General features: G+C 45.0%; 1 long non-coding RNA gene across 1 annotated transcript; it reads right to left on the bottom strand.

Moving 5' to 3' along the window:
* Positions 1 to 19,207: 19,207 nt before the first annotated feature.
* LOC149436157 (uncharacterized) lies at positions 19,208 to 24,990 on the bottom strand. The gene is made up of 2 exons (XR_016308328.1): positions 22,328 to 24,990; positions 19,208 to 22,284 (listed from the first exon to the last, which is right to left on the bottom strand). It is a non-coding gene; the product is annotated as an uncharacterized LOC149436157 (long non-coding RNA).
* Positions 24,991 to 26,302: the final 1,312 nt, after the last annotated feature.

The following is a 26,302-nucleotide window of genomic DNA, read 5'->3' as shown; positions in this document are numbered from 1 at the left end:
AAAGTCCATCCAGTTCAACCACAAAAAAAAGTTATAATCCTACATCCACAGTGGATCCAGAGGAAGGCAAAAAAACCCCAGCAAACCACGATCCAATTTGCTCCTGCAGGGGAAAAATTCCTTCCTGATCCCCCGAGAGGCAATCGGATATTCCCTGGATCACCTTTCCCTATAAATGTTATATCCAGTTATATTCTGTGTATCCAAGAAAGAATCCAGGACTTTCCTACAGCAATCCACTGAGCCGGCCACAACCAACTCTGGAGGGAGTCTATTCCACATTCTCACAGCTCTTACTGTGAAGAAACCTTTCCGTGTTTGGAGTTTAAATCTCTTTTCCTCCAGATGTAAAGAGCGCCCCCTTGTCCTCTGTGATGACCTCAGAGTGAATAACTACACCGAGTTCACTATATGAACCACTGATGTATTATACATGGAGATCATATCCCCCCTTATGTATTATACATGGAGATCATATCCCCCCTTATGTATTATACATGGAGATCATATCCCCCCTTATGTATTATACATGGAGATCATATCCCCCCTTATGTATTATACATGGAGATCATATCCCCCTTATGTATTATACATGGAGATCATATCCCCCCTTATGTATTATACATGGTGATCATATCCCCCCTTATGTATTATACATGGTGATCATATCCCCCTTATGTATTATACATGGAGATCATATCCCCCCCTTATGTATTATACATGGAGATCATATCCCCCCCCTTATGTATTATACATGGAGATCATACCCCCCCTTATGTATTATACATGGAGATCATACCCCCCCTTATGTATTATACATGGAGATCATACCCCCCCCCTTATGTATTATACATGGAGATCATATCCCCCCTTATGTATTATACATGGAGATCATATCCCCCCTTATATATTATACATGGAGATCATATCCCCCCTTATATATTATACATGGAGATCATATCCCCCCTTATGTATTATACATGGAGATCATATCCCCCTTATGTATTATACATGGAGATCATTATCCCCCCTTATGTATTATACATGGAGATCATATCCCCCCCTTATGTATTATACATGGAGATCATATCCCCCCTTATGTATTATACATGGAGATCATATCCCCCCTTATGTATTATACATGGAGATCATATCCCCCCTTATGTATTATACATGAAGATCATATCCCCCCTTATGTATTAAACATGGAGATCATATCCCTCCTTATGTATTATACATGGAGATCATATCCCCCCTTATGTATTATACATGGAGATCATATCCCCCCTTATGTATTATACATGGAGATCATATCCCCCCTTATGTATTATACATGGAGATCATATCCCCCCGTATGTATTATACATGAAGATCATATCCCCCCTTATGTATTAAACATGGAGATCATATCCCCCCCTATGTATTATACATGGAGATCATATCCCCCCTATGTATTATACATGGAGATCATATCCCCCCCCTATGTATTATACATGGAGATCATATCCCCCCCTTATGTATTATACATGGAGATCATACCCCCCCCTTATGTATTATACATGGAGATCATATCCCCCTTATGTATTATACATGGAGATCATATCCCCCCTTATGTATTATACATGGAGATCATATCCCCCCTTATGTATTATACATGGAGATCATATCCCCCTTATGTATTATACATGGAGATCATATCCCCCCTTATGTATTATACATGGAGATCATATCCCCCCTTATGTATTATACATGGAGATCATATCCCCCCTTATGTATTATACATGGAGATCATATCCCCCCTTATGTATTATACATGGAGATCATATCCCCCCCTTATGTATTATACATGGAGATCATATCCCCCCTTATGTATTATACATGGAGATCATATCCCCCCTTATGTATTATACATGGAGATCATATCCCCCCTATGTATTATACATGGAGATCATATCCCCCCTATGTATTATACATGGAGATCATATCCCCCCCCCTATGTATTATACATGGAGATCATATCCCCCCCTTATGTATTATACATGGAGATCATACCCCCCCTTATGTATTATACATGGAGATCATATCCCCCTTATGTATTATACATGGAGATCATATCCCCCCTTATGTATTATACATGGTGATCATATCCCCCCTTATGTATTATACATGGAGATCATATCCCCCCTTATGTATTATACATGGAGATCATATCCCCCCTTATGTAGTATACATGGAGATCATATCCCCCCCTTATGTATTATACATGGAGATCATATCCCCCCTTATGTATTATACATGAAGATCATATCCCCCCTTATGTATTAAACATGGAGATCATATCCCCCCCCTATGTATTATACATGGAGATCATATCCCCCCTATGTATTATACATGGAGATCATATCCCCTCTATGTATTATACATGGAGATCATATCCCCCCCCCTATGTATTATACATGGAGATCATATCCCCCCTTATGTATTATACATGGAGATCATACCCCCCCTTATGTATTATACATGGAGATCATATCCCCCTTATGTATTATACATGGAGATCATATCCCCCCTTATGTATTATACATGGAGATCATATCCCCCCTTATGTATTATACATGGAGATCATATCCCCCCTTATGTATTATACATGGAGATCATATCCCCCCTTATGTATTATACATGGAGATCATATCCCCCCTTATGTATTATACATGGAGATCATATCCCCCCTTATGTATTATACATGGAGATCATATCCCCCCTTATGTATTATACATGGAGATCATATCCCCCCTTATGTATTATACATGGAGATCATATCCCCCCTTATGTATTATACATGGAGATCATATCCCCCCCTTATGTATTATACATGGAGATCATATCCCCCTTATGTATTATACATGGAGATCATATCCCCCCTTATGTATTATACATGGAGATCATATCCCCCCTTATGTATTATACATGGAGATCATATCCCCCCTTATGTATTATACATGGAGATCATATCCCCCCTTAATCTCCACTTCTCAGTAGAGAATACATTCAGTTCCTCTAATCTTTCCTCATAGCTGATCTCCTCCATGCCTCCTATCAGTTTGGTTGCCCTTCTCTGTACTTTCTCCAGTTCCCCAATGTTCTTTTTGTGAATTGGAGCCCAAAACTGAACTGCATATTCCAGATGAGGTCTCACTAACGATTTGTAAATATTTTAGAAATCTTAACTCTATATAAAGCAAAACTGATAAGAAATATTTTCTTTTTAAAACCCAATTTTACCCTCTGCTCTTTAAAACCCAACATTTTTGGATATCATGGGGAAGGTAATGAGGGTCAGATTTTGACTGCTTTGACCCGATTAGGGGGATCCCTTCACTTTCTGTTTGGGGGATGGAGATGACTAGAAAAAGGCAGAAAAAGAAATAAAAATCTTACAGGTGTTCTAAGCCTTCCCCGCTCTACCCAACGGCTGCATTTGGGTGTTATTTTTTTTTAAACACTGTAGTATTGGCCCCCTCCCAATCATGTGATTCAGGTGTTCCAATCCCCTCCATGGACACAGGTGCATACAATCATCCCCTAGGCATGCAGACGGCTTCTACAAACAAAGAATGGGTCGCTCTCAGGAGCTGTGACTCCTAGCGTGGTCCCATGATAGGTGGCCACCTGGGCAATAAGTCCATCCGTGACATTTCCTGGCTACTAAATATTCCACGCTCAACTGTTAGTGGGATTATAACAAAGTGGAAGCCACTGGGAACAAAAGCCACTCAGCCACCAAGTGGTAGGCCACGTCACGTGACAGGGCGGGGTCAGCGCATGCTGAAGCGCACAGTGTGCAGAAGTCGCCAACTGTCTGCAGAGTCAATAGCTAAAGACCTCCAAACTTGGTGTGGCCTTCAGATGAGCCAACAACAGTGCGTAGAGAGCTTCATGGAATGGGTTTCCATGGCCGAGCAGCTGCATCCAAGCCTTCCATCACCAAGTGCAATGCAAAGCGTCGGATGCCGTGGTGTAAAGCACGCCGCCACTGGACTCTAGAGCAGGGGAGACGTGTTCTCTGGAGTGACCAATCACGCTTCTCTGTCTGGCAATCCGATGGCTGTGTCTGGGTTTGGCGGTGGCCAGGAGAACGATACTTGCCTGACTGCATTGTGCCAAGTGTAAAGTTTGGTGTAGGGGGGATTATGGTGTGGGATTGTTTTTCAGGGGTTGGACTTGGCCCCCTAGTTCCAGTGAAGGGAACTCTTAAGGTGACATTTTGGACAATTTCATGCTCCCAACTTTGTGGGAAGAGTTTGGGGATGGCCCCTTCCTGTTCCAACATGACTGCACACCAGTGCACAAAGCAAGGTCCATAAAGACATGGAGGGGCCAGTTTGGGGTGGAGGAACTTGACTGTCCTGCACAGAGTCCTGACCTCAACCCCATAGAACACCTTTGGGATGAATTAGAGCGGAGACTGCGAGCCAGGCCTCCTCCCCCGACATCAGTGCCTGACCTGACAAATGTGCTTCTGGAAGAATGGTCCAACCTTCCCATAGACACCCTCCTAAACCTTGTGGACGGCCTTCCCAGAAGAGTTGAAGCTGTTATAGCTGCAAAGGGCGGGGCCAACTCAATATTGAACCCTGTAGGCTGAGACTGGGGGGCCATTAAAGGTCATGTGTGTGGAAAGGGCGGGGCCAACTCAATATTGAACCCTATGGACTAAGACTAGGGGGCCATTAAAGGTCATGTGTGTGGAAAGGCAGGAGGCCCAATACTTTTGGCAATATAATGTATGTGATGCAAATACAGATAAAAGGAAAAGTATGAAAATGAAACTTGTTCGTTCAGAACGGTTCTGTCATGTAATCCATAGGATGGGTAGACGGTGGTCACCAAAGGGTATCAATGGAAGCTGATCATTCCTTTATGCATTAACCAATGTAGCTTCATATGAGAAAGTCACACTCAACTGGAGTCTGCCATGAGTAGAGTTTTAGAGGAATAAATATGGCCAAGGAAAATGTCCTGGTTGGGATACACAATGAAGATCACTGGAACGGCAAGGAAGATATTTGACTAGTTGGGGCACCAGTGCTGGACAACCAAATAGGCATTGGACTAGGGGCCCCACGCTGTGTAAGGGCCCCGTGACAACAGACCAAAATAATACTGATTTGATCAAACCACCTAGACTCCAGAAGGTTCTATCACCTGGGAGGTACATTAACTGACACCGACGTCACTAGTGACACCAATACAGTGATCAGATATACTACTGTATACTGTACTAATGATGCTGGCTGGGAAGGGGTTAACATCAAGGGGAAATCAAAGGGTTAACTGTGAGCCTAACAATGTGTAATGTGTGTTGCTTTTACTAACAGATCTGGCAGTTTTTCCCCCTGCCTTTCAGGGAGAAAAAACAGCCAGATCACTATTCTGTGTGTTTGTAAACACAGGACTCTGTGCTGTGATTGGACACAGCCAATCAGCAGGTTTCAACCAAAAACACTGGCTGAAACCAGCATACAAACTCATGCTGTGTCCAATCACAGCAGGGGTTAGCAGGGGGGAGCAGAAAACCTGGAAGAAGGCAGCGAAGTACATGTAGGGATTTGGGCCTGGAGCTGCTCCCCGCTTGCATTAAATGTGCTGTGAAAAGCGTGGCAAGAGGTTAAAGCGGAGCTCCACCCAAACGGGGGAAGTTCTCCTTTAAGCCTTTGTCCCCCCGATCCCCATTAAGGATTGGCCTGAATTTGACAGGTACCCACTCCCACTGAAGTGGAAGTTGTCCTCCCTCCCCGTAGTCTTCTGGGACATGTGACAGGTCCCAGAAGACTACTGGGTCATTCACAGAGCGCAGCTCTTCTCGCACATGCTCAGTGGGCACCTGTGAAGCCGCCAGCTGTCACAGCCGGGTGCTAACACTATAGATGCCGGCACCAGGGAGAGAAGACGGCCGGTGAAACCAGCGGTGGAGAGGACACTGCGGGACCGAGGGACAGGTAAGTGGCTGTATTTTAAAAGTCAGCAGCTACAGTTTTTGTAGCTGCTGACTATTATTTTTTTTTTTAGGTGGAACTCTGCTTTAAAGACTCTCGAGAAAATCCTGTATTAATGTAATGTACCCAACAACAACTATAACCACTGGAAGACCCACTAACATACATACAGTTGTGTTCAAAATAATAGCAGTGTGTTGAAAAAAGTGAATAAAGCTGAAAATCCTTCTAATAGCTTTTATTTCCATCCACACAAATGCATTGGGAACACGACACATTCTATTCCAAATCACAACATGAAGAAAAATACATCAAATTTGTGTTGTTCCTCTAAAAAAATGGAAGAAAAGTGAATATTAGACGGTTCAAAAAAATCGCAGTGTTTGTATTCTTCTTTACAAACTCCAACATTCACTATATAAACTGAGAAATGTTTGAAGATTTTGCTTTCCTTTGAATGACTTCATGAATATTTGGTTGTAGTCGCACTGTTTCTGAGAACTGCTGTACATCTGTGTTGCATGGAGTCCCCCAACTTCTGGCCCCTGTGATCAGGTATTCCAGCCCAGGATGATTGGACCACATTCCACAGTTCTTCTCTATTTCTTGGTTTTGCCTCAGAAACGGCATTTTTGATGTCACCCCACAAGTTTTCTATTGGATGAAGATCCGGGGATTGGGCTGGCCACTCCATAACGTCCATCTTGTTGGTCTGGAACCAAGATGTTGCACGTTTACTGGTGTGTTTGGGGTGGTTGTCTTGTTGGAACACCCATTTCAAGGGCATTTCCTCTTCAGCATAAGGCAGCATGACCTCTTCAAGTATTCTGATGGATTCAAACTGATCCATGATCCCTGGTATGCGATAAATAGGCCCAACACCGTAGTATGAGGAACATCCCCATATCATGATGCTTGCACCACCATGCTTCACGGTCTTCACAGTGTACTGTGGCTTGAATTCAGTGTTTGGGGGTCGTCTGACAAACTGTCTCCGCCCACTAGACCCAAAAAGAACAATCTTACTTCCATCAGTCCACAAAATGTTGCGTCATTTCTCTTTAGGCCGGTCAATGTGCTCTTTGGCAGATTGTAACCTCTTCAGCACACGTCTTTTTCCCAACAGTGGGACTTTGCGGGGACTTCTTGCAGATAGCTTGGCTTCACATCGGCGTCTTCTAATTGTAACAGTCCTCACAGGGAACGTCACACCTTCTTTCATCTTCCTGGAGCTGATTGTTGGCTGAGTCCGCCCCATTTTGGCTATTCTTCTATCCATTCCAATGGTAGTTTTTCGCTTTCTTCCTCGTCTTTCAGGTTTTGGTTGCCATTTTAAAGCATTTGCCATCATTTAGCTGAGCAGCCGATCATTTTCTGCACTTCTTTATATGTTTTCCCCTCCAATCAACTTTTTAATCAAGGTACGCTGTTCTTCTGAACAATGTCTGGAACGACCCATTTTCCTCAGAATTTCAGAGAGAAATGCCCTGTAACCAGCATGTCCAACATTTGCTGCCTTCCTTCCTTAAATAAGGGCAATAATTGCCACCTGTTTATCAAAGAATGAATGACCTCACTAATAGAACTCCACACGGCTATTATTTTGAACACGCCCCTTTCAATGAGGGATTCAATGACACAGAATCAGCAGCATGCATGTCATGACTGTCGGGTCTGTTGGATTTCTATGACTCTACTACACCTGCTAGGAAATTATTTGCCATGTAGAAATATCATTTCCACCAAAAACAGAGATTGATCCGGTTAGCGATGTCTGACTGCTAGTATTTTCAACACAACTGTATATGTTACGGGTTCCAAGTGGTATACCGGTATCATTTTTTTCGGCTGTCTTTTATAAAAGCCATCTGAGCAGCTGGTTAGCCACTGGATGGCTTTTACAGGCAGTGGGAGAGGTCACTGATGACCAACCCCCCCCCCGCTGGTGCCTCTCCAGGATGACCTCTATGATACAGGAAACCGGAAGTACTATTGTCACTACCGGTTTCCATGGATGAAAATAGCGCCATTTTTGAAATGGGAAAGCGTCTGATCACACCGACCTCGGTTTGAACAGATACTTTTAGGGCAGAGGAGAGGTCCCGGGTTTAAATATGATCCCAGAACTGTCCGTAAAGAGTACCTGTCACTGCCTATTGCGGTCACAAAAGAGGTTTACATTCCCCCCGCAGAAAGAGCCTGACATTGACCAAGAACACCCCTGCCCTCCACCCGAGCCTTCCATTACCACTGCCCCCCATACACCAGCCACCATCCCCCATGGCGAAAGAGAGAAGGTCACTCACCTTCACAGCTCCGGACATCCCCAGGAAAGAGAGTCGGGCTGTGCATACACCGTCATGAAACCCGCAGCCTCTCTCGGAACCCACCAGGTCCCCATGCCACATGTGTCTCTTCTTCCAAGGGGCAGTGCTGCCCCCCCTGAAAAATGCCGCCCTAGGCAAATGCCCTGTTTTCCTTGTGGTAAATACACCCCTGGCGTAAACGGCGATCGCACCGCACATCTGAGGTATTGCTGTGAGTGTCAGAGCGAGAGCAATAATTCTAGCATTTACCTGCTCTGTGTACTGGTTGTGCACAGTGCAGCCCCAATTCTCTTCTCGAGTCCCCCCCCCGGGCGCTTCTGGCTCCTCCCCACTGAACAGTGCCCCCACAGCAAGTCGCTTGCTAAGAGGGCACTGGTGCGTGCTCACCCTAATCTCTCTCCACAGGACTTGGCCAATGGCTCCCAGATATAGTAAATGCCGGGTCTGGGAAGACCAGATATAATGAATGCCGGGTCCGGGGAGAGCGAATATAGTGACTGTCAGGTCTGGGAGAACCAGATATAGTGAATGCGGGGTTCGAAGAGAGCGGATATAGTGAATGCCGGGTCTGGGAGGACCGGATATAGTGAATGCCGGGTCTGGGAGGACCAGATATAGTGAATGCAGGGTCTGGGGAGGACCAGATATAGGGAATGCCGGGTCTGGGAGGACTGGATATAGTGAATGCTGGGTCTGGGAAAACCAGATATAGTGAATACCGGGTCTGGGAGGACCAGATATAGTGAATGCGGGGTCCGGGGAGAGTGGATATAGTGAATGCGGGGTCCAGGGAGAGCGGATATAGTGAATGCGGGGTCCGGGGAGAGCGGATATAGTGAATGCGGGGTCTGGGAGGACCGGATATAGTGGATGCAGGGTCCGGGGAGAGCGGATATAGTGAATGCGGGGTCTGGGAGGATCGGATATAGTGAATGCCGGGTCTGGGAGGACCAGATATAGTGAATGCCGGGTCTGGGAGGACCAGATATAGTGAATGCCGGGTCCGGGAGGCCCGGATATAGTGAATGCCGGGTCTGGGAGGCCCGGATATAGTGAATGCCGGGTCCGGGAGGACCGGATATAGTGAATGCCGGGTCCGGGAGGATCGGATATAGTGAATGCCGGGTCCGGGAGGCCCGGATATAGTGAATGCCGTGTCTGGGAGGACCGGATATAGTGAATGCCGTGTCTGGGAGGACCGGATATAGTGAATGCCGGGTCTGGGAGGACCGGATATAGTGAATGCCGGGTCTGGGAGGACCGGATATAGTGAATGCCGGGTCTTGGAGGACCGGATATAGTGAATGCCGGGTCTGGGAGGACCGGATATAGTGAATGCCGGGTCTGGGAGGACCGGATATAGTGAATGCCGGGTCTGGGAGGACCGGATATAGTGAATGCCGGGTCTGGGAGGACCAGATATAGTGAATTCCGGGTCTGGGAGGACCGGATATAGTGAACGCCGGGTCTGGGAGGACCAGATATAGTGAACGCCGGGTCTGGGAGGACCAGATATAGTGAACGCCGGGTCTGGGAGGACCAGATATAGTGAATGCGGGGTCTGGGAGGATTAGATATAGTGAATGCCGGGTCTGGGAGGCCCAGATATAGTGAACGCCGGGTCTGGGAGGCCCAGATATAGTGAATGCCGGGTCCTGGGTTTAGTAACACTTTAACACACTGACGGTTATAGCATGCACGCCTATCACACTGTAACGGATTGGAATGATCTGAATGAGCCCCGAAAAGAAGGCCCCATGGTACCAAAAACATACAAGCACTCGATAGCCTCAGCGGTTGTTCTTCATAATCTTCTGCGGTGAAAAGTTGGCGCTTTACACATTCAGCTTACGGCTGGGAACTTGACATCAAACTGAATGTATTAGGAACGTGATTGTGGTCAGAAGATGCCACGGATGAGATTGTCCACAGCAGCTGTTGGGAAGAGAAGCACGCCGACCACCCTTCTACAACATGCCAGGTTTTCACGAAATGCCTGTTGGAAGTAAACACTCGCCGCCTGTGATATTAATAAGAAATCATATAGAAGAGTTCCTGATGCAGGGCCAAAGACTTGGAAGGGCCACACACCTCCAGTGGAAGAGCGTGGTTCTACAGCAAGAACGGCAAATGCCAGACATAGCTGCTGGTTTACATTTAGTACAGAGGAATTTTCAGAAGTGGGAGAGAAGAATAGCACAGAGATCTTCAGGTCTACAGAGACAGCTGGAGAAGAGACAGCCGAGATGAGGCACAGCTGACTGCGGACAGGTGCAACCATCGGCCCCTATGATGGAGAGACGAGAGGAGACAGACACAGGCTGATCGCTATGTGGATCCGGCTAAAGGCGGAGAAGAAGACGCTCCGGGAAGACGCCTCAAGTGGTGCGATAACATGACCAAGAGTAGATGAGAGAAGGAAGAGCCATGGTGAGAGGTCCAGGCTGTGCTGCATGAACAAGACACAACAAGGTCATAGTAGTCACAAGTGTCCATACGGCACCCCTGGGCTCATGCCTATTGCTGGAGAGTGAAGGTGAGCGAAACTGAGAGACATTGACAGGTTCTGGTGAGACGAGAGGAGGTACAAAAGCCCATCAGTGAGATGAATTCCAGAGATGCCGGAGTGGGGTGTCTAAGGATGGGTCAGAGTCACGTTAGACCAGTGGTCTCCAAACTCCAGCCAGCGGGCCAGATGTGCCCCTTTGCTTGACTTTATCCGGGTCTTCGGACACTGTTCATCCCACTGACACCAATGATGGAGCACTATTCCTCCCACTGACACCAATGATGGGGCACTATGTTTCCACTGACACCAATGATGGAGCACTATTCCTCCCACTGACACCAATGATGGGGACTATTTTTCCACTGACACCAATGATGGAGCACTATTCCTCCCACTGACACCAATGATGGGGCACTATTCCTCCCACTGACACCAATGATGGGGCACTATTCCTCCCACTGACACCAATGAGGCGCTATTCCTCCCACTGACACCAATGATGGAGCACTATTCCTCCCACCGACACCAATGATGGGGCACTATTCCTCCCACCGACACCAATGATGGGGCACTATTCCTCCCACCGACACCAATGATGGGGCACTATTCCTTCCAATGACACCAATCATGGAGCACTATTCCTTCCACTGACACCAATGATGGGGCACTATTTCTCCAACTGACACCAATGATGGAGCACTATTCCTCCCACTGATACCAATGATGGGACACTATTCCTCCCACTGACACCAATGATAGGACACTATTCCTTCCACTGACACCAATGACGGGGCACTATTGCTCTCACTGACACCAATGATGGGGCACTATTTCTCCAACTGACACCAATGATGGAGCACTATTCCTTCCACTGACACCAATGACGGGGCACTATTCCTCTCACTGACACCAATGACGGGGCGCCATTCCTCCCACTGACACCAATGACGGGGCGCCATTCCTCCCACTGACACCAATAACGGGGCGCTATTCCTTCCATTGACACCAATGACGGGGCGCTATTCCACCCACTGACACCAATGACGGGGCGCTATTCCTCCCACTGACACCAATGACGGGGCGCTATTCCTCCCACTGACACCAATGATGGGGCGCTATTCCTCCCACTGACACCAATGATGGGGCACTATTCCTCCCACTGACACCAATGATGGGGCACTATTCCTCCCACTGACACCAATGATGGGGCACTATTCTTCATGTTGAAACCAATGATGGGGCGCTATTCCTCCCACTGACACCAATGATGGGAAGCTATTCCTCCCACTGACACCAATGATGGGGCACTATTCTTCATGTTGAAACCAGTGACATTTCTTGTTTTTTTCTTCCACTCAAGTGTTTGTGTATTTCGTAGAAATAAAGCTATCTGCTGTTTGTCTAACTTGATGACTCTGACCTCTCCTTAAGACACACCACATCTGACGCCTCTGTCATTCATTTTACTGACTTTTTTACCTCGTCTCATCATACTGGTACATTCCCCACCTGAGAACCCATAAAGCAGCCATTCTCAGTTAGGGTTCCTGCAGAGGTTACTAGGGGTTACATGAACTTTGACTAACTCGCCACCCATCTGATGGTGCTTGAACAGTTCCAGGTCCAACGCCATTTCCAACACGGCATGACTGCAAGGCTGACATTCCGAGCACCACTGTAAGGAGGATATTCTTCCCAATGGCCAACACCAATCTAAATGGCATTATCCCCAATGGGGTTCCCTGGGAGCAGAAATATATTTCAAGGGTTCCTGTAGGGTAAGAAGGTTGAGAAAGGCTGCCATAGAAGATCTAGTATTGGGAACCCCTACAGCATCAAAAGTGACTGATTCCTCCCCATGTGGAGACGGGGCCGTTTGTCCACCTGCGTTCATGGAAGGTTATGGGCTTCTACCCTTCTGGGTCACAACCAGACTAGATGCAAGTCCTTTCTTTTCTCTTGAGGAAATCGATACATTTAGACACACTACACTGCAAGGGCTCTCCCCTCTCTTTTTTTTCGGTGGATACCTTGGGTCTTTTAATGGGTTTCCAATCTGCCTTTTTGGTCTGACCAGTTGGACCTTTGAGGACCACCAACTAAACACCAGATATTGGCAATTGTTGAGTGCAAGGAGAGCAGGTGCAGGCAGGTCAGCTAGTTCATGCTCCGTATAGAAGGCCAAATCACAAGAAACAACTGCCCACTGAGGATTTCAGCATTTTCATAAAACTTTTATTGTTCTGGATGTGCACGCTAGAAGCCCCTCCTGGGAGCTGTCCCCCCCAACTGACACCCTAGAGAAGGGGTAGGCAACCTGCGGCTCTCTAGCGGTTGTGGAACTACATTTCCCATCAGACATTGAAAGATTGACAGTTACAGCTATGACTTGCAGAGGCATGATGGAACTTGTAGTCCTGCAACAGCTGGAGAGCCGCAGGTTGCCTACCCCTGGTCTAAAGCGTGGCTAGGCAACCTCAGCACACCAACTGTGCTTAAACTACAAATCCCATCATGCCATTTCCTCTGGGAGTCACGCCCCGTTGCTGTCAGAGTCTTGCAATGCCATATGGGACTGTAATTTCCCAACAGCTGGAGTTCCAAGGTTGCTTACCCAAGAGCCAGGCTTAGTCTCTGAGGTGGGCTGAAATGCGTGGGGGATGAGGTCCAAGGTGGGGCTTCCAGGGTGCACATTGGGAACAAGTATTATGAAAACACCGACATCATCAATGTGTGGTTGGTTCTTGGGATTAAAAGCAGGCGATTGGGTTCCTGTGAGCAATCGGAGGGGGGTCCCATCACATCTGACAACTGCTGCTCTGTCAACTGCCTGTTCCCTTCTCTTAACCACTTCCAGTCCTGACACTTCCCCCCCTTCCAGTCCGGACACTTTCCCCCCCTTCCAGGCTGGACGCTTTCCCCCCCTTCCAGTCCGGACGCTTTCACCCCCTTCCAGTTCGGACGCTTCCCCCCCCCCCTTCCTGTCCGGACGCTTCCCGTCCCCCTTCCAGTCCGGACACTTTCACCCCCCTTCCAGTCCGGACACTTTCACCCCCCTTCCAGTCCGGACACTTTCACCCCCCTTCCAGTCCGGACACTTTCCCCCCCTTCCAGTCCGGACACTTTCACCCCCCTTCCAGTCCAGACACTTTCACCCCCCTTCCAGTCCGGACACTTTCCCCCCTTCCAGTCCGGACACTTTCCCCCCTTCCAGTCCGGACGCTTTCACCCCCTTCCTGTCCAGGTCAATTTTCAGCTTTCAGCGCTATCACACTTTGAATGACAATTGCGCGGTCATGCGACACTGTACCCATATGAATTTTTTAGCATTTTTTTGAGACAGATAAAACTTTATTTTGGTGGTATTTATTCACCGCTGGGATTTATATATTTTTTGCTATATAAATAAAAATGTCCAAAAATTTTGAAAAAAATTGTTTTTCTTATAAAAGTTTGCAAATAATCTTTCTTCATAAATCTTGGCCAAAATTTATTCAGTTATCTTTTTAGTAAAAAAAAATAAACCAAATTATAATTATAAATTATAACTTTAAAAAAAATGTTTTTACATTTTTCTTTTATTATTTGTTTTTTTTTAACATACTGTCACCATGGTGACACTGTACTACTTGTGGGGGGTGATGAAGATTTTTTTTATTCTACACTGATTGCTTTTACACCCATAAAGGCTGTGATAGCAATCATTTCTTCTTCTCTCTGGCTGCATTCTTGCAGTCATTGAGAAATACTGTGTGAGCTGTGATTGGTCACAGCTTATCACATGGTACAAGACTGTTGTGAATAGCCCTGTACCATGTGACCTCTGTGATCATTCACAGATTTCACTAATAGTAAGCAATGATGTCAGAAGTGACATCTTATTTACTACTGTTTATGTGATCACTGATTGGGACCTCACACAGACACAGTGGGCACCGGCTCCCAGGGAGCGCGCACAGGCCAAAATGGTGGGCACCATTTATGAATCGCAACAAGCCTCTGCACTGCTCCCGCCTGGCCGTTTATATACAGTGGGGATGGAAAGTTTGGGCACCCCAGCTAAAAATTTGTATTAATGTGCATAAAGAAGCCAAGGAAAGATGGAAAAATCTCCAAAAGGCATCAAATTACAGATTAGACATTCTTATAATATGTCAACAAAAGTTAGATTTTATTTCCATCATTTACACTTTCAAAATAATAGAAAACAAAAAAATGGCGTCTGCAAAAGTTTGGGCCCCCTGCAGAGTTAATATTTTGTACTGCCCCCTTTGGCAAGTATCACAGCTTGTAAACGCTTTTTGTAGCCAGCCAAGAGTCTTTCAATTCTTGTTTGAGGTATCTTTGCCCATTCTTCCTTACAAAAGTCTTCCAGTTCTTTGAGATTTCTGGGCTGTCTGTCACGCACGGCTCTTTTAAGGTCTATCCATAGATTTTCAATGATGTTGAGGTCAGGAGATTGTGAAGGCCATGGCAAAACCTTCAGTTTACGCCTCTTGATGTAATCCCCCGTGGATTTCGAGGTGTGTTTAGGATCATTATCCATTTGTAGAAGCCATCCTCTCTTTAACTTCAGCTTTTTCACAGATGGCATCAAGTTACCATCCAAAATTTGCTGAAATTTTATTGAATCCATTTTTCCTTCTACTCGTGAGATGTTCCCTGTGCCACTGGCTGCAACACAACCCCAAAGCATGATTGATCCAACCCCATGCTTAACAGTTGGACAGAGGTTCTTTTCATTAAATTCTGTGCCCCTTCTTCTCCAAACGTACCTTTGCTCATTCCGGCCAAAAAGTTCAATTTTAACCTCATCGGTCCACAGAACTTGTTTCCAAAATGCATCAGTCTTGTCTATATGTTCATTTGCAAAGTTCAAACGATGATTTTTGTGGTGAGGACGTAGAAGAGGTTTTCTTCTGATGACTCTTCCATGAAGACCATATTTGTACAAGTATCTCTTTATAGTGGAATAGTGACCACAACTCCAGTGTCTGCCAGATCTTTCTGGAGGGATCGTGCCGTCAAACGTGGGTTTTGAATTGTTTTTCTCACAATCCTGCGAGCTGTTCTGTCTGATATTTTTCTTGGTCTTCCAGATGTTGCTTTAACTTCCACTGTTCCTGATGACTGCCATTTCTTAATTACATTCCGAACAGAGGATATTGACATCTGAAAACGCTTTGCTATCTTCTTATAGCCTTCTCCAGCTTTGTGAGCGTCAACTATTTTCAGTTTCAGTTTTCTAGACAACTGCTTAGAAGAACCCATGGTGCTGATTGTTGGGGCAAGGTCAGATGAGTCTGGGCATTTAAAACCTTTGAGATTGACATCACCTGGTCTTCCCAGACGATGATTGAGAACAATCCATGACACTGGCAGGTCTCAGCTTGGCAAACGGGGCAGAGCATGCTATAAATTCTGCAGGGGGCCCAAACTTTTGCAGACGCCATTTTTATGTTTTCTGTTATTTTGAAAGTGTAAATGATGGAAATAAAATCTAACTTTTGTTGACATATTATAAGAATATCTAATCTGTAATTTGATGCCTTTTGGAGATTTTTCCATCTTTCCTTGGCTTCTTTATGCACATTAATACAAATTTTTAGCTGGGGTGCCCAAACTTTCGATCCCCACTGTACATGGGCCGGACGGGAAGTGGTTAAGGACTCCAGGGAAGAGAGCTCTGCACTGAATTCCAAGGTCTGTGCTCCTGTTGAGACTGCTGCTAAAATTTTGTTTTTTTTCCAACAAATTTAAATTTTACATTTCTTACATCATAAATATTGAGATAGAAAGGTATTCCCATAGCCGCACACCTATCCAGCCAGTGAAAGCAGCCCCAGCTCAGAAGCCTTGTCCCCAATGTGTTTGGCCCAGGGGCGGGCAGAGACGTGTCGGAAGCGTTGTATCTTAAGGAGTGAGCTGAGGCTGCTTTTACTTCAATGGGCAGCACAGTGGCTAAATGGTTAGCACTTCCTCCTGGCAGTACTCGGGTTGTTGGTTCGAATCCCAACCACGGCACCACCTGCCTGGAGTTTGCATGTTCTCCCTGTGTCTGCGTGATTTTCCTCTGGGTACTCCGGTTTCCTCCGACACTCCAAAGACATGCTGGTAGGTGAATTGGCTCCCGTCTAAATTGTCCTTAGTATGTGTATGTATGAATGCGAGTTAGGGACCTTAGATTGTACGCTCCTCGGGGGCGGGGACTGATGTGAATGTACAATATATATGTAAAGCGCTGCGTAAATTGACGGTGCTATATACAGTCAGGTCCATAAATATTGGGACATGGACACAATTCTAACATTTTTGGCTCTATACTCCACCACAATGGATTTGAAATGAAACGAACAAGATGTGCTTTACCTGCAGACTGTCAGCTTTAATTTGAGGGTATTTACATCCAAATCAGGTGAACGGTGTAGGAATTACAACAGTTTGCATATGTGCCTCCCACTTGTTAAGGGACCAAAAGTAATGGGACAGTTGGCTACTCAGCTGTTCCATGGCCAGGTATGTGTTATTCCCTCATTATCCCAATTACAATGAGCAGATAAAAGGTCCAGAGTTCATTTCAAGTGTGCTATTTGCATTTGGAATCTGTTGCTGTCAACTCTCAAGATGAGATCCAAAGATCTGTCACCATCAGTGAAGCCATCATTAGGCTGAAAAAACAAAACAAACCCATCAGAGAGATAGCAAAAACATTAGGCGTGGCCAAAACAACTGTTTGGAACATTCTTAAAAAGAAGGAACGCACCGGTGAGCTCAGCAACACCAAAAGACCCGGAAGACCACGGAAAACAACTGTGGTGGATGACCGAAGAATTCTTTCCCTGGTGAAGAAAACACCCTTCACAAAAGTTGGCCAGATCAAGAACACTCTCCAGGAGGTAGGTGTATGTGTGTCAAAGTCACCAATCAAGAGAAGACTTCACCAGAGTGAATACAGAGGGTTCACCACAAGATGGAAACCATTGATGAGCCTCAAACACAGGAAGGCCAGATTAGAGTTTGCCAAACGACATGTAAAAAAGCCTTCACAGTTCTGGAACAACATCCTATGGACAGATGAGACCAACATCAACTTGTACCAGAGTGATGGGAAGAGAAGAGTATGGAGAAGGAACTGCTCATGATCCGTCGCATACCACCTCATCAGTGATCATGGTGGTGGTAGTGTCATGGCGTGGGCATGTATGGCTGCCAATGGAACTGCTTCTCTTGTATTTATTGATGATGTGACTGCTGACAGAAGCAGCCGGATGAATTGTGAAGTGTTTCGGGAATATTATCGGCTCATATTCAGCCAAATGCTTCACAACTCATTGGACGCTTCACAGTGCAGATGGACAATGACCCAAAGCAGACTGCAAAAGCAACCAAAGAAGTGGAATGTTCTGCAATGGCCAAGTCCATCACCTGACCTGAATCCGATTGAGCATTTCACTTGCTGAAGACAAAACTGAAGGGAAAATGCCCCAAGAACAAGCAGGAACTGAAGACAGTTGCAGTAGAGGCCTGGCAGAGCATCACCAGGGATGACACCCAGCGTCTGGTGATGTCTATGCGTTCCACACTTCAGGCTGTCATTGACTGCAAAGGATTTGCAACCAAGTATTAAAAAAAAGTTTGATTCAGGATTATTCTGTCCCATTACTTTTGGTCCCTAAACAAGTGGGAGGCACATATGCAAACTGTTGTAATTCCTACACCGTTCACCTGATTTGGATGTAAATACCCTCAAATTAAAGCTGACAGTCTGCAGTTAAAGCACATCTTGTTCGTTTCATTTCAAATCCATTGTGGTGGTGTATAGAGCCAAAAATGTTAGAATTGTGTCCATGTCCCAATATTTATGGACCTGACTGTAAGTACCTGAAATAAATAAATAAATAAATCACACAGCTGGATAGGCACGGCTGTGGGAATACCTTTTCATCTTCACGGCGTGTCCTGAGTCTAGACGGTGTCACTCCCAGCCTGCACCCATCTAGCGGCTTCCACCTCACTGGTCTTGGGTCACCTAAGTGGGAGCCCTTCAGCTGCATTTAGGATCATAAATATAGGCTGGATAGACACCATATGTATATTTACATGACAAATTCATAAACAGCGGTCAGACATTAGAGGTACCAGTAAGGTTCAACCACTGTTTCTGAAATACTTTCTTCTATTGAGGAGCAGTGGGACCACCTTGGAGTGACAGAGTTAGTGGGGGGACTGAAGAGATTTTACCTGATCTAAAACATAACCAACGCCAAAGAGAGCCGGAACATTACTGGAATGTTTGCCGTCCGTGTCATCTAAGAGAAGGTCTCCTCCGGCTGGGGTTCCTCCGCTGTGTAATAAAGAGGACACAAGACACAACAAAAGATATCTGCACTTTATTTAAGGCCCGGGATCAAAGAGTACTAAAAACACAGACAGTATTCTAAATAAAAGCAAGTCATATAAAAACAATGGCAGTTTTTTCCTGGAAGGTTGGGCAGTGTTCCAATGTCCTGAGCAGTCAGATGTCCTATACTGACTGTTAGCACACCCGGGGGGGGGGGCTGTGTCCCCTTTTAGCCGAGGGAGCCATGACCTGGTAGTGATGGATGACATAGACCCCCTCCAAGTCAGAGGTAGAATTTAAAAACCTTAACTAAAGCAGTTCTTAGCCATGAAGGGGGTAGGAGATTTACTGGGTCCACCCCTGAGGTCCTGAAACAAGAACACTCAAGGTGGGGGAGGTTACTAAAACTGGAATAGTTGGAATTTGGCGCAGCTGTGCATGGCAGCCAATCAGCTTCTACCTTCAGCTTGTTCAGTTAAGCTGTGACAATTAAACCTGGAAGCCGATTGGATCCTGTGCAGAGCTGGTCAGCTGTGCATATTAGCAGCCAATCAGCTTCTACCTTCAGCTTGTTCAATTAAGCTTTGACAATACAACCCGGAAGCGGATTGGTTGCTGCGCAGAGCTGGTCAGCTGTGCATAGTAGTAGCCAATCAGCTTCTAAATTCAATTTGTTCAATTAAGCTTTGACGATAAAACCTGGAAGCCGATTGGTTCCTGTGCATAGCTGGTCAGCTGTGCATAATAGTAGCCAATCAGCTTCTACCTTCAGCTTGTTCAATTAGGTTTTGACAATAAAACCTGGAAGCGGATTGGTTGCTGTGCAGAGCTGGTCATCTGTGCATAGTAGTAGCCAATCAGCTTTTAAATTCAATTTGTTCAATTAAGTTCTGACAATACAACCTGGAAGCTGATTGGCTCCTGCGCAGAGCTGCACCAGATTTTGCACCATGCGGTTTTAGTAAATCAACCCCTATGTGGAAAATTTGGGGTCTTGTAGCTTTTCATTATTTCACAGGAGCGTGCAATTTTGCACCATTCAGTTTTAGTAAATCTCCCTCCTGGTGCTTGTCTGGGCAAATCATTAAAAAAAAAAAAATTGAATATTGTTGCAATAAAAATCTCTGCACATATCATGTGTTGTCTCTTTAAAATGCTGCCAGTACAGAAAACTGACTTAAAAGTATAACTAAAGGCAAATTGTTTTGTTTTTTTTTTTGCTGAGAGAGGGATTAGACCCCCTGCCAGTTTGCATTGCTGGCGGTGTCCCTGCTGGGGAGATTCCCCCTCACTATTTGTTCTGTTTATCGTTATCATTGAAACTGAAAAATAAGAGAAAATGACAAATTTTAGGGTGTCCCCGGGGGGAAGGGGGGTCCCAAAGGAATTCAATTAATTTCCTATGGGACAGGAAATGGGACACAGATTGCAAAAAAAAAAAAAAATCTGACTGGGGTTATAACCCTTTCTTACTGTATCCAAAATAAATAAATAAATAATTTAAAAAAAAGGTTTGCCTATAGTTTGACTTTTATTTGCCAGAAATCCAGTGTTCTCCTGGCCAGGAGGGGGGGGGGGTGTCCCAAAGGGATTCCGTTAATTTCCTATGGGACAGGAAGTTAAAGGAATTCTGTGCAATGGGACACAGATTGCAAAACAAAATAAAAAAAAATCTGACTGGGGTTATAACCCTCTCTTACTCTATCCAAAATAAAGAAATAATAACAACAACGTTTGGCTATAGTTCGACTTTCATTTGCCAGAAATCCAGTATTCTCCTGGCTTCCAGGAGGGGGGTCTCCAAAGGAATTCCCTTAATTTCCTATGGGACAGGAAGTTAAAGGAATTCTGTGCAATGGGACACAGATTGCAAAACAAAAAAAAAATAATTATAACCCTCTCTTACTCTATCCAAAATGAAGAAAAAAAAAAAAAAAGTTTGCCTATAGTTCGACTTTATTTTGCCAGAAATCCAGTGTTCTCCTGGCTTCCAGGAGGGGGGGGGGGTCCCCAAAGGAATTCCCTTAATTTCCTATGGGGCAAGAAGTTAAAGGAATTCTGTGCAATGGGACACAGATTGCAAAAAAAAAAAATTCTGACTGGGGTTATAACCCCCTCTTACTCTATCCAAAATGAAAAAAAATGAAAAAAAGGTTTGCCTGTAGTTCGACTTTCATTTGCCAGAAAACCAGTGTCCTCCTGGCTTCCTGTGCCCCCGCTGCACTGAAGCCCCAATCAATGCTGCCAAGCCTTGCCCCAGTTCTCTCCTGCTGGACTTCACAACACCCCCTCTCCTTCACTCCCATAACGGGGATGTTCTGTAGTCCACCGTGGTACAACTCTGCAGCCTGGATCTTTCCTTACATAATAAATTTGCATTGAGGAAGCAAAAGAAGTAAATGCAGCGTGAGTTAGAAGTGTCACTACATCACAAAAACTCCCACACAGGTAAAAAAAAAAAAAAAAAAAATAAAATGTCAGAATACGGTGAATGTAAGGGATACAAAATAGCCAAAACGCAAATCAAAGGGGGTGTCTTGTCTCAGACAGTCCACGGGGGGAATGCAGGAAATTGCAGCAAGGAGGTGAATTCTGGCGTTGGGGTCCAATTAGGCATGTTAAATGATAGATGTTACTCCAATGATGGGGTCACCAGGGATGCCCGAGGAGGTAGAGCCGAGAGAGAAGAACAGGCAAGCCTTTTATAAAGGAAGGAAAAGGTACAGGAAAGTCTTATGGGGGGAGGGATGTAGGACAGAGGTACTGTGGAGTGCATGGTGGTCTATGGGACGACTGGATTGGAAAACCCAGATGGGGGTGTGCAAGTGGGGACACCTGACTGTAGTAGAGTCTGGGAATTGTAGTGCAGCAGAGGCCACATTGACTCACTACAGGACGTTATGAGCTCTCTGGACGTCTGGCAGATCAATGGGCTCACTGTACTTGCAGCATAAAAAAATGAATAAATGGAGAATTGTGCAGGTACTGCGGAGATGACTGAAATACACTTCAACTTTGCGCCAAGCTGGAACACAGAAGAACCCCAATTTACAATGCAATGCAGGCACCTCAGAGTTGTGTGTACCGCGGGGGTTGGACATGCCTGAGCACCTCAGAGTTGTGTGTACCGCGGGGGTTGGACATGCCTGAGCACCTCAGAGATGTGTGTAATGTGGCAGTTCGACATTCTTGAGCACCACAGAGTATGTATTGTGGGGTTCAACATGCTTAAGCACCAGAGTGTGTACTGCGGGGGTCGGACATGCCTGAGCACCTCAGAGTGTGTACTGCAGGGGGTCGGACATGCCAGGAGTCCCACCTCAGAGTGTGTACTGTGGGGGTTGGACATGCCTGAGCTCCACCTCAGAGTGTGTACTGTGGGGGTTGGACATGCCTGGAGCTCCACCTCAGAGTGTGTACTGTGGGGGTTGGACATGCCTGGAGCTCCACCTCAGAGTGTGTACTGTGGGGGTCAGACATGCCTGGAGCTCCACCTCAGAGTGTGTACTGTGGGGGTCGGACATGCCTGGAGCTCCACCTCAGAGTGTGTACTGCGGGGGTCGGACATGCCTGAGCACCTCAGAGTGTGTACTGCGGGGGTTGGACATGCCTGAGCACCTCAGATTGTGTACTGCGGGGGTCGGACATGCATGGAGCTCCACCTCAGAGTGTGTACTGCGGGGGTTGGACATGCCTGGAGCTCCACCTCAGAGTGTGTACTGCGGGGGTTGGACATGCCTGAGCACCTCAGAGTGTGTACTGCGGGGGTCGGACATGCCTGGAGCTCCACCTCAGAGTGTGTACTGCGGGGGTTGGACATGCCTGGTGCTCCACCTCAGAGTAAATAAGGATCAGGTTTCAGGACTTACAGGCAATACAGAGGAAAATTCTAATAAGCAATGAAAGGGGCAGCTGTCTTGTAAAAGCTCTTCTATCTCCTATCCCCACTTTGTACCATGTGATCTATTAATAGAGGCTACAGGTGGAAGCTAAACTTTAAAAGGAGAACCAGGAGACTGCAATGTGAACCTCTCGTGAAAACTCTAGACATCTGGCTGTCAACGTAGACCCTCTAGTGCCAAGAAGGAGTCCCGATGTTCCTGAAAACTTGTTCAAGGTCAGTGACCCAAGTTTCAAAGCTGCAAGGCCAGCACAACAACCAAAAAGAAACCCCCAACTTTCTAAGGCCAATGATCTGTTCTGGAAGGCAGTGGCATGGCTTGCAGGACGGGCAGCAAACCCCACACACCTCTGAGGTCATAACTGGTCTCCTCCAGCCTCTACCTGGGTAACAAGGTGGACAAAATGACACTCATCTGCCATACTCTTGATCCTGACCTCAGATATAACCATCAGGACACAGGGCAGGCTGTGTGGACCCCCCATGCTTACCCTGCGTCACATGACTAGCAGTTCCATCTACCCTGCATGTTCTTTGTGGCCCGGTCTACTGGACATTCCTGTCATGAGGCCATGAGGCCAGCACCATTGAAACTCTGAGTGGGTGCAATACTACAGGAAGGGCACTTCCATTATCTGCCCAGTGCATAATGCCTAACTCTACATTAACTTCCCTATAAAAAGGTTCATTTGGGCCGAGCTGGACCAAACTATTTACCGCAGTAACAGATACGCTTGCTTGGCGCTGTATGGACTGTATGCATCCCCAACAGCATAGTGTACAGCTCTGCGTTCCGGCAGCGAGACTGGAACTTCCCAAAATACAGTTGGGCTGAGTGCTGCCTCATTCTTGCTTCCTCTGATTGGCTGAGGCAGAGAGTCAAGCAGATGACATCATGATCCCCACGTCAGCCAATCAGAGAAAGCTTTGCATTCATTCAGGAATTTCCTGTCCCCACTCCCAGAATTAAAAAGTTAAACTGAGCACTGCTCAGCCATTCACAGGAGGCGTTGTATTCTATAAATGAATACAAAGCTTCATCTGATTGGATGAGGCAGAGATCACATCATTTGCCTGTCTCTCTGCCTCAGTCATGCACAGGAAGCATTGTATCCTATAAATTAATATAAAGCTTTGTTTGATTGGATGAGGAAGAGATCACATCATAATTTGACTGTCTCTCTGCTTCAGCCATTCACAGGAGGAGTTGTATTCTATAAATGAATACAAAGCTTCCTCTGATTGGATGAGGCAGAGATCACAACATCATCTGCCTGTCTCTCTGCTTCAGCCATTCACAGGAGGCGTTGTATTCTATAAATGAATACAAAGCTTCCTCTGATTGGATGAGGCAGAGATCACAACATCATTTGCCTGTCTGTCAGCCAATCAGAGGAAGCGCGAATGCCTGAGCAGCACCCAGCCCAACTCTGTTTTGTTCCAGGAGTGGGAAGAACACAGCGCTGCAGCTGGGGCTACCTACAGTTAACATAGGGTGCCCAGCAAGCGCACATAGCATAGCAAAGGGAGTGTATGGGTATGTGTGACTTTAAATATACAACTGGTAGCCATATTGTACAACAATACCCATTTCATATACAAAATAAATTTTATTCAAATATATTTAAAATCTAGATACCATGTATGGGGGACTTTCCATAGCGATGATGTCATTATTTAATTTTTTTGTTGAATATAGTTATTTCTCTTTTTTTTTTTTTCTTTCATTCTAGGATTGATTTTTATATTTGACTGTATAATTTTCCAAACATTCCAACTGTCAATATTCCTTGTTGGTCTTGAAGAAGCTGTTGAAAGAGTGAAACGCGTAGGCCACTGAGCAAGGACATACAGCTATGCATTGGAAGAAGTTGTGGTGGTTTTATTTTTTGTACAGTTTGATACTTTGCTTAGATTTTAAAAATGGTATATTTGAATCAAATTGATTTTATATATCAATTTAAAATCTAGACAAAGTATCAAACTGTACAAAAAATAAAACCACCACACTTCTTCCAATGCATAGCTGTGTGTCCTTGCTCAGTGGCCTACGCGTTTCGCTCTTTCAACCGCTTCTTCAAGACCAACAAGTTATATTGACAGTTGGAATGTTTGGAAAATTATACAGTCAAATACAAAATCAATCCTAGAATGAAAGAAAAAAAAAAGGAGAAACATAACTATATTCAACAAAAAATTAAATAATGACATCATCGCTATGGAAAGTCCCCCATACATGGTATCTAGATTTTAAATATATTTGAATAAAATTTATTTTGTATATTTAAAATCTAGATACCATTTATGGGGGAATTTCCATAGTGATGATGTCATTATTTCATTTTTTTGTTCAATATAATTATGTTTCTTTTTTTTCTTTTTTTTTTATTCTAGGTTTGATTTTATATTTGACTGTATAATTTTCCAAACATTCCAACTGTCAATATTCTTTGTTGGTCTTGAAGAAGCAGTTGAAAGAGCGAAACGCGTAGGCCACTGAACAAGGACACACAGCTATGCATTGGAAGAAGTTGTGGTGGTTTTATTTTTTGTAGTTTGATACTTTGCCTAGATTTTAAATTGAAAAAAATAGATTTTATATATCAATTTAAAATCTAGACAAGGTATCAAACTGTACAAAAAATAAAACCACCACACTTCTTCCAATGCATAGCTGTACGTCCTTGCTCAGTGGCCTACGCGTTTCACGGTTTCAACAGCTTCTTCAAGACCAACAAGGAATATTGACAGTTGGAATGTTTGGAATACAGTCAAATATAAAATCAAACCTAGAATGAAAGAAAAAAAAAAAAAAAAGGAGAAATATACCCTAACTATATTCAACAAAACAATTAAATAATGACATCACTATGGAAATTCCCCCATACATGGTATCTAGATTTTAAATTTATTTTGTATATTTAAAATCTAGATACCATTTATGGGGGAATTTCCATAGTGATGTCATTATTTCATTTTTTTTGATTGTATAATTTTCCAAACATTCCAACTGTCAACATTCTTTGTTGGTCTTGAAGAAGTTGAAACCGTGAAACGCGTAGGCCACTAAACAAGGACATACAGCTATGCATTGGAAGAAGTGTGGTGGTTTTATTTTTTGTACAGTTTGATACTTTGTATAGATTTTAAATTGAAATATAAAATCAGTTTTATTCAAATATAATGGTTTTTGTTGTACAACATGGCTCCGGGGGTATATTTAAAATC

The sequence above is a fragment of the Staurois parvus genome, unplaced genomic scaffold (assembly GCF_062004578.1).
Source record: "Staurois parvus isolate SC_StPar_1 unplaced genomic scaffold, SC_StPar_1.0 ptg001414l, whole genome shotgun sequence".
Taxonomy (NCBI): Eukaryota; Metazoa; Chordata; class Amphibia; order Anura; family Ranidae; genus Staurois; species Staurois parvus.
The sequence above is the reverse complement of the archived record's forward strand: the minus strand, read 5'-3'. Positions and strand labels throughout refer to the sequence as shown.